This window comes from Bos indicus, chromosome 16 (assembly GCF_029378745.1).
Source record: "Bos indicus isolate NIAB-ARS_2022 breed Sahiwal x Tharparkar chromosome 16, NIAB-ARS_B.indTharparkar_mat_pri_1.0, whole genome shotgun sequence".
In the NCBI taxonomy this organism is placed as follows: domain Eukaryota; kingdom Metazoa; phylum Chordata; class Mammalia; order Artiodactyla; family Bovidae; genus Bos; species Bos indicus.
The window spans coordinates 7,139,421-7,153,233 of record NC_091775.1 but is presented as its reverse complement, the minus strand read 5'-3'; positions in this window follow the sequence as shown (position 1 = coordinate 7,153,233).

The window sequence follows — 13,813 nt, the reverse complement described above, 5'->3', positions numbered from 1 at the left end:
GGGAATGCAAAAGTAGGAAGTCAAGAACACCTGGAGTAACAGGCAAATTTGGCCTTGGAATACAGAATGAAGCAGGGCAAAGGCTAATAGAGTTTTGCCAAGAGAAAGCACCAGTCATAGCAAACACCCTCTTCCAACAGCATGAGAAGACTCTACACATGGACATCACCATATGGTCAACACTGAAATCAGATTGATTATATTCTTTGGAGCCAAAGATGGAGAAGTTCTATACAGTCAGCAAAAACAAGACTAGGAGCTGACTGTGGCTCAGATCATGAACACCTTATTGCCAAATTCGACTGAAATTGAAGAAAGTAGGGAAAACTACTAGACCATTCAGGTATGACCTAAATCAAATCCCTGATGATTATACAGTGGAAGTGAGAAATAGATTTAACGGACTAGATCTGATAGATAGAGTGCCTGATGAACTATGGACGGAGGTTTGTGACATTGTACAGGAGACAGGGATCAAGACCATCCCCATGGAAAAGAAATGCAAAAAAGCAAAAATGGCTATCTGGGAAGGACTTACAAACAGCTGTGAAAAGAAGAGAAACGAAAAGCAAAAGAGAAAAGAAAAGATATAAGCAGCTGAATGCAGAGTTCCAAAGAATATCAAGGAGAGGTAAGAAAGCCTTCTTCAACGATCAATGCAAAAAAATAGAGGAAAACAACAGAATGGGAAAGACTAGAGATCTCTTCAAGAAAATTAGAGATACCAAGGAAACATTTCATGCAAAGATGGGCCCGATAAACGACAGAAATGGTATGGACCTAAAAGAAGCAGAAGATATTAAGAAGAATTGGCAAGAATACACAGAAGAACGATACAAAAAATATCTTCACGACCAAGATAATCACGATGGTGTGATCACTCACCTAGAGCCAGACATCCTGGAATGTAAAGTCAAGAGGGCCTTAGAAAGCATCACTACGAACAAAGCTAGTGGAGGTGATGGAATTCCAGTTGAGCTATTTCAAATCCTGAAAGATTATGCTGTGAAAGTGCTGCACTCAGTATGCCAGCGAATTTGGAAAACTCAGCAGTGGCCTCCGGACTGGAAAAGGTCAGTTTTCATTCCAATCCCAAAGAAACGCAATGCCAAAGAATGCTCAAGCAACCACACAATTGCACTCATCTCACACAGTAGTAAAGTATGCTCAAAATTCTCCAAGCCAGGCTTCAGCAATATGTGAACCGTGAACTTCTAGATGTTCAACCTGGTTTTGCAAAAGGCAGAGGAACCACCAGAGATCAAATTGCCAACATGTGCTGGATCATGGAAAAAGCAAGAGAGTTCCAGAAATACATCTATTTCTGCATTATTGACCATGCAAAGCCTTTCACTGTGTGGATCACAATAAACTGTGGAAAATTCTGAAAGACATGGGAATACCAGACCACCTCAGCTGCCTCTTGAGAAACCTATATGCAGGTCAGGAAGCAACGGTTATAACTGGACATGGAACAACAGACTGTTTCCAAATAGGAAAAGGAGTATGTCAAGGCTGTATATTGTCACCCTGTTTATTTAACTTCTATGCAGAGTACATCATGAGAAATGCTAGGCTGAAAGAAGCACAAGCTGGAATCAAGATTCCCGGGAGAAATATCAATAACATCAGATATGCAGATGACACCACCCTTATGGCAGAAAGTGAAGAGGAACTAAAAAGCCTCTTGATGAAAGTGAAAGAGGAGAGTGAAAAAGTTGGCTTAAAGCTCCACATTCAGAAAACTTAAGAACATGGCATCTGGTCCCATCACTTCATGTGGGATAGCTGGGGAAACAGTGGAAACAGTGTCAGGCTTTATTTTATTGGGCTCCAAAATCACTGCAGATGGTGACTGCAGCCTTGAAATTAAAAAAGGCTTACTCCTTGGGAGGAAAGTTATGACCAACCTAGACAGCGTATTCAAAAGCAGAGACATTAGTTTGCCAACGAAGGCCTGTCTGCTCAAATCTATGGTTTTTCCAGTGATCATGTATGGATGTAAGAGTGGGACAGTGAAGAAAGCTGAGTGCTGAAGAATTGATGCTTTTGAACTGTGGTGTTGGAGAAGACTCTTGAGAGTCCCTTGGACTGCAAGGAGATCCAACCAGTCCATTCTAAAGGAGATCAGCCCTGGGTGTTCTTTGGAAGGAATGATGCTAAATCTGAAAAAAAACTCCAGTACTTTGGCTACCTCATAGGAAGAGTTGACTCATTGGAAAAGACTCTGATGCTGGGAGGGATTGGGGCAGGAGGAGAAGGGGATGACACTGGAAGAGATGGCTGTATGGCATCACCGACTCAATGGACGTGAGTTTGAGTGAACTCCGGGAATTGGTTGATGGACAAGGAGGCCTGGCATGCTGCCATTCATGGAGTCGCAAAGAGTCGGACATGAATGAGCAACTGAACTGAACTGAACTTAGATCTCCTGGACAAGGAAATGCAACCCACTCCACTAATTTTGCCTGGAGAGTCCCATGGATAGAGGAATCTGGAGGGCTAGAGTCCATAGGTTGGCAAAGGGTTGGACACAAGTAAAGTGACTTAGCACAAACATGTTACCAGTTTGTTTACTATAATGATCGACTCTGAGAGTGGAACAAAATAATGGTTTCAGTGTGAAACCATCTTTAGAAGTGAAGGGAAATTTGTGTCAAAAATATTGAGCACCCTCTGGCTAAAACAATGGATCTAGAAGGTGTTCAGTTCAGTCACTAAGTCCTGTCTGTCTCTTTGTGACCCCATGGACTGCATCAGGCCAGGCCTCCCTGTCCATTACCAACTCCCAGAGTTTACTCAAACTCATGTCCATTGAGTCAGTGATGCCATCCACCATTCTCATCCTTTATGGTCCTCTTCTTCTCCCACCTTCAGGGTCTCCCTTCCAGCATCAGGGTGTTTTCAAATATGTCAGTTCTTCCCATCAGGTGGCCAAAGTATTGGAGTTTCATCTTCAACATCAGTCCTTCCAATGAATATTCAGGACTGATTCCATTTAGGATGGACTGGTTGGATCTCCTTTCAGTCCAAGGGACTCTCAAGAGTCTTCTCCAACACCACAGTTCAAAAGCATTGATTCTTTGGCACTCAGCTTTCTTTATAGTCCAACTCTCATATCCGTACATGACTACTGGAAAAACCATAGCCTTGACTAGGCGGACCTTTGTTGGCAAAGTAATGTCTTTGCTTTTTAATATGCTATCTAGTTTGCTCATAACTTTTCTTCCAAGGAATAAGTGTCTTTTAATTTCATGGCTGCAATCACCATCTGCAGTGATTTGGGAGCCCCCAAAAAATAACGTCTGCCACGGTTTCCCCATTTATTTGCCATGAAGTGATGGGACCACAGATTCCATAATCTTCATTTTCTGAATGCTGAGTTTGAAGACAACTTTTTCACTCTCCTCTTTCACTTTTATCAAGAGGCTCTTTAGTTCTTCTTTGCTTTCTGCCATAAGGGTGATGTCATCTGCATATCTGAGGTTATTGAAATTTCTCCCACCAATCTTGATTCCAGCTTGTGCTTCATTCTGCCCAGCATTTTTCATGATGTACTCTGTGTATAAGTTAAATAAACAAGGTGACAACATAAAGCTGTGACGTACTCCTTTTCCTATTTGGAACCAATCTTTAGTTCCATGTCCAGTTCTAACTGTTCCTTCCTGACCTGCATACAGATTTCTCAAGAGGCAATCAGGTGGTCTGGTATCCCCATGTCTTTCAGAATTTTCCACAGTTTATGGTGATCCACAGAGTCAAAGGCATCAGTATAGTCAATAAAGCAGAAATATAATTTTTTCTGGAACTCTCTTGCTTTTTTGATGATCCAACAGATGTTGGCAATTTGATCTCTGGTTCCTCTGCCATTTCTAAAACCAGTGATTTACATATAAAATTCCACGATTTGCATGTTAAAAGAGGGAGGATTTGGTGGAAACTATTAGATAAGAAATTGATCTTCCTGAGTTTAGCGTTTTATCAGTTGATGCAATTAACTAACTTCTTTGTCTGCTGCTGCTGCTGCTGCATTGCTTCAGTCGTGTCTGACTCTGTATGACCCCATAGACAGCAGCCCACCAGGCTCCCCCGTCCCTGGGATTCTCCCGGCAAGAACACTGGAATGGGTTACCATTTCCTTCTCCAAGGCATGAAAGTGAAAAGGCAAAGTGAATTCGTTCAGTGGTGGCAGACTCTTAGTGGCCCCATGGACTGCAGCCTACCAGGCTCCTCCATCCATGGGATTTTCCAGGCAAGAGTACTGGAGTGTGTCACCATTGCCTTCTCCAGTTCCTAGTCTATGTGTGTATAAATATATACATACATCTCATAAGAATATATAAATACACGTTTTAAAATATATAATCAATATATGTAAGAAAATATACCATTTTTATATTGAAAAGGGGGAAATTAGTAAAGAACAATTATTGTTTAATTAAACTTATATAAAAGTATACCCTAAAAATGGTAAAGAACCTTCCTGCCAATACTAGACTCATAAGAGACACAGGTTCAGTCCCTGGGTTGGGAAGATCACCTAGAGAAGGAAATGGCAACTCACTCCAGTATTGTTGCCTGGAAAGTCCCATGGACAGAGGAGCCTGGCAGGCTACAGTCCATGGGGTGATAAAGGGTGAGACACAACTGAGCCCATGATGGATGTTTACCCCAGGAAAAAGATAAATTTATATTTGTTTGGACATGTATATAAGAAAGAGAAATGTATCACTGGTAATGTAAGCACATAAGCATTTTTATTGTAAATTAATGTTTTAAACCCAATTTTGCATGAAACAATGCATTACTGCACACTGAGAGAGAATTCCAGATGATGAGAGAAGACCCCCTTAAGCATTTGGCTGAATACTGACCAGTATATGTGCCTGAGGTCAGGGAAAACCACCTGAAGGATTGGGTGTAACAGGGCAGAGCCTCCACACAAGGACAGTCATGTGTGTGTTCCCATCCCCCAGATTGGAAAATCTCAAAGTTTACAGGGTATTGTACATGGAGGGTTTTGCCACAGTAGTAGGCAATAATTAGTCTAAAGCAAAACACTTCAAAAGTTCCAAATAACAAGTCCTATTAACTAGATCCAGAGGATCAAAAGGAATTTCTTATAAACTAGATCCAGAGGATCGAAAGTTTCAAAGGAATTTTAATAAGTCTCAAAATTAAGTATGAGGATATTTGTAGAAGTCAGTATATATACTATCCACTATGTAAAATTTACAGTGTCAGAGAACCAGTGAAAAATTACCAAGCAAGTATTAGAAATAGTAAGCACTGACATTAAAAGAATTATTATATTGTTATTGCCTCTGTCCAAAAAGTAGATACAAAGAAGATTAAAAGTAATGCAAATCAGAGTTTCAGACTTCTAGAGATGAAAATTAAATGCCCAAGTTGAAAATAAATTGGATGTAACTAAAAATAAACTAAATATTGTAAGAAAAAATTAATGAAAGACATTACTTTGCCAACAAAGGTCCGTCTAGTCAAGGCTATGGTTTTTCCTGTGGTCTTGTATAGATGTGAGAGTTGGCCTGTGAAGAAGGCTGAGCACCGAAGAACTGATGCTTTTGAACTGTGGTGTTGGAGAAGACTTTTGAGAGTCCCTTGCACTGCAAGGAGATCCAACCAGTCCATTCTGAAGGAGATCAGCCCTGGGATTTCTTTGGAAGGAATGATGCTAAAGCTGAAACTCCAGTACTTTGGCCACCTCATGTGAAGAGTTGACTCATTGGGAAAGACTCTGATGCTGGGAGGGATTGGGGGCAGGAGGAGAAGGGGACGCCAGAGGATGAGATGGGTGGATGGCATCACTGACTCAATGGACGTGAGTCTGAGTGAACTCCGGGAGTTGGTGATGGACAGGGAGGCCTGGCGTGCTGCGATTCATGGGGTCACAAAGAGTCGGACATGAGTGAGCGACTGAACTGAACTGATCTGAATTAAACTAAATATTGTAAGAAAAATTTAATAAACAATAGTGCATCCATGTGTGTTCTCACTCATGGCTGACTTTTTGGACCCCATGAATTGTAGCCTGCCAGGCTTCTTTGTCCTGGGATTCTCCAGGCAAGAATACTGGAGTGGGTTGTCATTTCCTCCTCCATAAGCAAAGGGGTACATAAACTTTACTATTTTCATACTAAGTAATAGAAGAGTACAAAAGAATGAATGATTAACATATGCAACATGAACAAATCTCAAATATGCCTAAAGAAAGAAGATAGACAAAAAGGATATTTATGCGTAGTTGAACATATACAAAATTACAGAAAAATGCAAAATAATTCATGGTGACAACAGATTAGTTGTTGCCTGGCATTAGTGGAGTAGGTAAATATGTAAAGCATACATTAAAAAAGATCATGACGAAACTTTTTGTCATAGAAAGTATAAATACTTACATGAGGAAAGTTTTTGTCAATAGAAAGTATAAATACTTTCATATATATAAATTCATAGGCTTTTCCTATGAATTACGTTAGGATTTTCCTATTTCTTCAAACTTGTTTTCTAAAGACTTGAATTACTGGTGTAATGTTCAAAGGAGCATTTTTACAGTTTACCACTTTAAAGACTTATATAACCTCATTTTTTATATAATGGCATTGATTTAATGGCAAGACTTGGAGTTCATCATTATTATCTATAACATTGCAGCCATATATGATTGAAAAAAATTTTTTCTTTGGGTCACTTACATATTTTCTGATCTTTAGAGCAGGGATTATAACTTCTGTTCATCCAGATTATCTCTTCAAAGACTCAGCACTCAGTCTAAGAACTGAATATGATGCTTACCTTCAGGTCACTTGCTTGACTCTGGTGACCATTCCTCTTTGCCGATCCTTTCAGGGGTAACCACTATCTTGAATTTTGCATTGAAAATTCATTTACCATTAATTTAAGCTTTTCCAAATGAACTGAGAAATTTTATATGATTTTTCTGTTTTTTTACATATCTCCTAGTGTTATATGTGTATGCTAAGTCACCTCAGTTGTATCTAACTCTTTGAAACCCTGTGGACTGTTGCCTGCCAGGCTCCTCTGTCCATGAGATTCTCCAAGCAAGAACACTGGTGTGGGTTGCTGTGCCCTCCTCCAGGGTATCTTCCCGACCCAGGTATTGAACCCATGTCTCATATCTCTTGCTTTGGCAGGTGGGTTCTGTACCACAAGCACCACCTGGGAAGCCCTGTTGTTACATGTGTAAAAACAACTTGGCAAATAACTAATAACTTAATATCTGCATTGTAGGGTGATGTTTTCAGTTTTATAAAATTGGATTGGGCCAAATTATCTTTCTAATCACTTGGACCTCCATCCACACCCAACAGAAAACGAATGAGTGTAACATTAGTGCTCTATTTCTCTGCTGTGTCTTAGTGTTGTCTGACTTGATTTGTTTCACCAATTTGCTAAGTGTAAAATGATAGCTCTCTGTATTTTCAGCCTGAACTTTCCTTATCACTAGTGATGCTAATCACTTTTTCATAAGGTCATGACCTTTTCAAATTTTCTTCTCTAAATCCTGGATCAAGTTTTCCCCCACATTTTTCTAATTTTAAAGTTTAAAACCTTTGTTCCTGTAGGCTGGTACTAAGCCTTTGTCAGGTCTTCATTGGTGGATCAGTGGTAAAGAATCTACCTTCAGTGCAGGAGACATGGGTTTGATCCTTGTGTTCGGAAGATCCCCCAGAGAAGGGAATGGCAACCCACTCCAGTATTATTGCCTGGGACACCCCATAGACAGATGAGCCTGGCGGGCTACAGTCCATGGGATTGCAAAAGAGTTAGACATGACTTAGTGACTAAACAACAACAAAAGCCTTTGTCAGTTTAGTGAATTCCAAATACATTCTCCCACTTAAGAGGTTCTCTTCCTCTTTTATTATAAAAAGGAAGACAACTGCTGCATGGCAAGAGGGCGCCAGAGATCTGCATGAGGTCACCTCCAGCCCCAAGCAAGGTATTGATTTAGGCTGAGGAAATAACCACCTCAATGGTGAGAGGAAATGGTACTTGGTCACATAAGGTTGGCAATAGTGTCTATCCCCAAGAGCCACGCTGGGAATCTTGTAATTCATTTGTCTTTGGGTAAACCCTGGAGAAGGAAATGGCTACCCATTCCAGTATCCTTGCCTGGAGAACTCCATGGCCTGGCAGGCTACAGTCCATGGGGGTGCAAAGAATCTGACATGACTGAATGACTAACAATTATACTACTTAGTGTAAGTAAGACATAGTGACTAAACAACAAAACAGGGTACTCAGAAGAGTCTGGTTTCAGCACTAGGGCATCCTTTTAGCTTTAAACTAAATCCTCCCTATGGTTCTGTGTGTGTGTTAGTTGCTGTCATGTCCAGCTCTTTGCAATTCCATGGACTGTAGCCTGCCAGGCTCCTCTGTCCATGGAATTTCCCAAGCAAGAATACTGCAGTAGATTGCCATTTCCTTCCCCAGGTGATCTTCGTTACCCAGGGATCGAACCCAGCTCTCCTGTATTGCAAGTAGATGCTTCACTGTGGAGTCACCAGGGAAGCCCATGATTCTGCAAAACCAATGTTAAAAGCAAAAACTGAAAGGTGAACACATCACATTTCCAAGAAAACCAACTACATTCCCATTAAAAAACAAACAAACAAACAAACAAAAAACCTTCCATTGGCATTTATGGGACGCAGACAGATACAGTCTACAATACAGTGAAATTCACAAGGTCTGATGAAATAAAAACTCTTTTACATGTATAAAAGCTTAAGGAATTTGTAACCAGCAGACCTGCACTTCATGAAATCTTAAATAAATTGGTTCAGATGTAAAGTTAATATTAATTCTGTGGGTAAATACATAATACTGTTTCTTCATTAAAAACCTTTTAACAAATATTAACTATTTGAATAACAGTGGTAACAATAAAATGTGAGGTTTCTAACCAAAGTAGGACTAAATGTGTGAAAGTAATGGCAAAATGACCAGGAAAAGAGACAGGGAGGTACATTATGGGAAGTTCCTTTTACTATATGTGAAGAGTAATATTACTTGAAGGCAAACAGTTATATGTTGAATATACATATTATTAAAGCAAAGCAATCACTAAGATAGCAAAACCCAAACTGACAGCTAATAAGCAAAAAAAAAAAAAAAAAAAAAGGAAGATGAAGACAAAGTGGAATTGTAAAAAAGAGAAAACAAACTTTAATTCTAAAGGAGGCAGGAAAGGAGAAATGCACAGAGCAAAACAAAAAAAATAAATATAAAAACACAAAAATGAATGTATCCTATTTATTTTATTCATACAAACTTCTGGAAAATGCAAACCAACTGACAGTGATGAAAGCAGATCATTGATGTCCTGGGCAGGAAGGGAAAGGCAAGAATGAGGATTACCGAGGAGCACAGGAAACTTTGGAGGGTGATGGTATGGTCATATCTTGATTGTGATGTTGGTGTTTTATTTATGTAGATGACCAACCTTGGCAGTGGTTATAATCACTTTAAGACAACGTTGTTGTTCAGTTGCTAAGTAGTGGCTGAATCTTTCACAACCACATGGACTGTAGCCCTTCAGGCTCCTCTGCCCATGGGATTTCCCAGGCAAGAATACTGGAGTGGGTTGCCATTTCCTTCTCCACAGGATCTTCCTGACCCAGGGATCAAACACACATCTCTTAGGTCTCCTGTGTTGGCAGATCGATTCTTTACCACTAAGCCACTTAGGGATGCCCTTAAGCTTGTATAAAATACTGGAAAAGACAGTATCATGCATTAATCCTGAATAGTTATAGATCAGAATTTCCCTTTATAAAATCATTAATTATGCAGTATATTTAAATCACACTTTTTATTTTTATAATATATCCTAGTTATTGAACAAATGCCATGTTGTAATGAGCTTGTTGTATGATTAATACATATTTCTTGACCTAATAGCACACTTCATGGGAAATAGATGGGGAAACAGTGTCAGACTTTATGTTTTGAGGCTCCAAAATCACTGCAGATGGTGACTGCAGCCATGAAATTAAAAGATGCTTACTCCTTGGAAGGAAAGTTATGACCAACCTAGATAGCATATTCAAAAGCAGAGGCATTACTTTGCAACAAAGATCCATCTAGTCAAGGCTATGGTTTTTCCAGTGGTCATGGATTGATGTGAGAGTTGGACTGTGAAGAAGGCTGAGCGCCAAAGAATTGATGCTTTCGAACTATGGTGTTGGAGAAGACTCTTGAGAGTCCCTTGCACTGCAAGGAGATCCAACCAGTCCATTCTGAAGGAGATCAGCCTGGGATTTCTTTGGAAGGAATGATGCTAAAGCTGAAACTCCAGTACTTTGGCCACCTCATGTTAAGAGTTGACTCATTGGAAAAGAGTCTGATGCTGGGAGGGATTGGGGGCAGGAGGAGAAGGGGATGCCAGAGGATGAGATGGCTGGATGGCATCACTGACTCGATGAATGTGAGTCTGAGTGAACTCGGGGAGTTGGTGATGGACAGGGAGGCCTGGCGTGCTGTGATTCATGGAGTTGCAAAGAGTTGGACACGACTGACTGTGCATAGCACACTTGCAAATAATGTATTATTTTTCTAATATTAAAAAATATAATTTGTATCTTATGTAATGAGTTTATACTATCTTCATTTATTACTTATATCATATTTTTTAAATTTAGTGCTAGACATAGAATTTTTAATAATTAAATAATCCTTTGATAAAAGAGGAATAAACATGTTTATTTATCATTCGATACTAGGTGTACATGATTTTAGATTAAAAAAAGAAGTATAATAAGAAAGACTTCAAGAAACTTGCTTTGTTTTCAGTGTTCCATACACATCAGGGACTCATGACTGCCTACGTTTTATCTCACTCTCTTTAGTTTCTGTCTTATATTTCTAGTGATACCAGAATGCCTGCTGAAGCCCCAGCCATCAATTTCAAATCCCAGGCGGCAGAAATAAGGAATAGGAAAGATATCTGCTTTTAAGGAGCATAAGCTATCTGTGTTTTATTTCATTGGTCAGAATAAACCCATAGGGTGAAATGAGAGACTGGAAAATGTAATGCTTTATTGGGCATTTTATTGCCTCCCATAAGATCGGGATCTATTACTAAGAATAGGAAAATCAGTGTGTACACCTACTGGTCTCTATCTCATTACACAGTTAAAATTATTTTTTTCCAGATATCATCTTTAAAGGCAACTTGTAATTTTTAGACCTGAGGTTAAGGTTATTAATTTGAGTTTTTTTTAATGTTATTTCACTGTGGTAGTAACTTTTAGTATTAGATCTGCCTTCTTAACAAATCTTTAAGTCTATCATACAACACTGTTGACAATAGGTACAGTGTTGTACAGAAGATCTCTAGAGCTTAAAGATTTTAATAGCAAAGATAGAATAGATGTGCAGATAAAAGGTTACCAGATTTTAAACTAGAAGACAAAAGTCAGAGGCTCAAACTTAAGGAAAATGGAAGATAATTTTAACTTTATAATTTTAATGTTATTACTATTAGCATTAACCATATCCTTAGGTTGCATTATGTTGACTGGTTTACCAGTCTATAAATATTTATCTTCTTTTTAAAGTAATTTTAAAACACGTTGATGAAAATTTAATTTTCTATTGACTCAAAAATTTTCAAAGCCTTCGTGAAGGATCAGAAGCTAGTGGGTTTCTGCAGGGTGGAAATCATCTCTCATTCTTCTTGACATATCCAGAACCTATGAGTGCCTGAGTGCCTGATCCATAATTTAGATGTCCATTAAATTCAAGTTGAAGAGACAATGTTTGAAAAAAGTGGTCTTACCAAAAATGCACATGGGCAAAATTATTTTTTGTTTTTCCTGAGAAAAGTGAATACTGTAAAAGTGACAAGTATAAGGAGGATAGAAAGGACAGTCATTACAGGTGTTAGTGCCTTTTTTATATAAGTATAAAACTGTGTATGCTTAAGATATAGAGATTGATGATTTGATAGATGTACACATTGTAAAAAGATCAATCAAGCCACATGTTTATCATCTCTACATAGTTACTTTTTAAAATGTGTGTATGTGTGTGTGTATGTGGAAAAGATTTAAGATCCTTTTAGAAAATGTCATATTTACAATTTAGTATGAACATTGGGCAGCATGCCCTTAAGGTAGATCCCCAGAACTCATTGATCCTGTGTAAGTGAATCTCTGTACCTGCAAGGAGCATCTCCCCATTTCCTGCCAGCAAACACATTATGCTCTCAGTTTCAGTGAGTCTCTTTTAGATCCCATGTGTAAGTGAGCTGGCATTGTCTTTATCCTCTGGGGCTTATTTCACTTACCATAGTGAGTTCTGGGTTTCTCCATCTTGTTCCAAATGACAGGATTTCCCTCTTTCTAAGCTGGAATAATGAAGTGCAGATACATCTTTGAGATTCGACTTTAATTTCATTTAGACATACACTTGATCTTTGAATAATGCAAATCTTAGGGACACCCACCCTCCCTCTAGTCAAAAATCCACATGAAATTCAAAATCTGGATCTCCTAATAAGCAGGTGATTCCCCCCAATTATTCAGATTCCCCATGTGTGGATGCAACTGACCACAGACCTGATAGCCCTGGAGTATTTACTACTGAAAAAATAATCCATGTGTAAGTTCAGTTCAGTTCAGTCACTCAGTTGTCTCTGATTCTTTGCAACCCCATGGACTGCAGCATGCCAGGCCTCCCTGTCCATCACCAACTCCCTGAGTTTACTCAAACTCATGTCCATTGAATCGGTGATGCCATCCAACCATCTCATGCTCTGTCAGCCCCTTCTCTTCCTGCCTTCAATCTTTCCCAGCATCAGGGTCTTTTCAAAAGAGTCAGTTCTTCACATCACGTGGTCAAAGTATTGAAGACTCAGCTTCATCATCGATCCTTCCAATGAATATTCAGGACTGATTTCCTTTAGGATGGACTGTTTGAATCCCCTTGCAGTTCAAGGGACTCTCAAGAGTCTTCTCCAACACCACAGTTCAAAAGCATCAATTCTTCAGCACTCAGCTTTCTTCATAGTCCAACTCTGGAAAAATTATAGCTTTGACTAGACGGACGTTTGTTGGCAAAGTAATATCTCTGCTTTTTAATATGCTGGCTAGGTTGGTCATAACTTTTCTTCCAAGTAGTAAACATCTTTTAATTTCATGGTTGCAGTCACCATCTGCAGTGATTTTGGAGCCCCCCCCCCCAACCCCTGAAAAATCATCTGCCACCGTTTCCACTGTTTCCCCATCTATTTGCCATGAAGTGATGGGACCAAATGTCATGATCTTAGTTTTCTGAATGTCTTTAAAGTAACACATAACTCAACAAGCACATTTTTATACATTTTTGAGTTACAGTTGTCAAAATACATGCACACATTGGGCAAATACTGTGTATGTCAATATTTTGAGTTTTAATGTGACAAATAGGCTTGTTTAATGTTTGCACATAGGTAGTTAAGACGAGAAATCACTTTTTTATTTCTTTCTACAGTGTTACTTTTAACACTGTAGGAGGCAAACAATCAATTGTAAAAGCAATTATCCAAATTAATCCCCTTGCATAGTTTCCATAAAAATGCATAAAATGTTTGTACTTTGTTCCTATCATATTTATCTTGAATATATTTACTGTAATGTGATTTTCTTTCTTGTTTCTAATAAAAATAGATTTTGCATTTTATATGTCTTCATTGCTTATATTTTTGTAGTGCTTTATACCTGTTGCATTTTACAAAATTAGTTTTCCACATTAAATTGTGCAGGAGGTGATGACGGATTCTAGA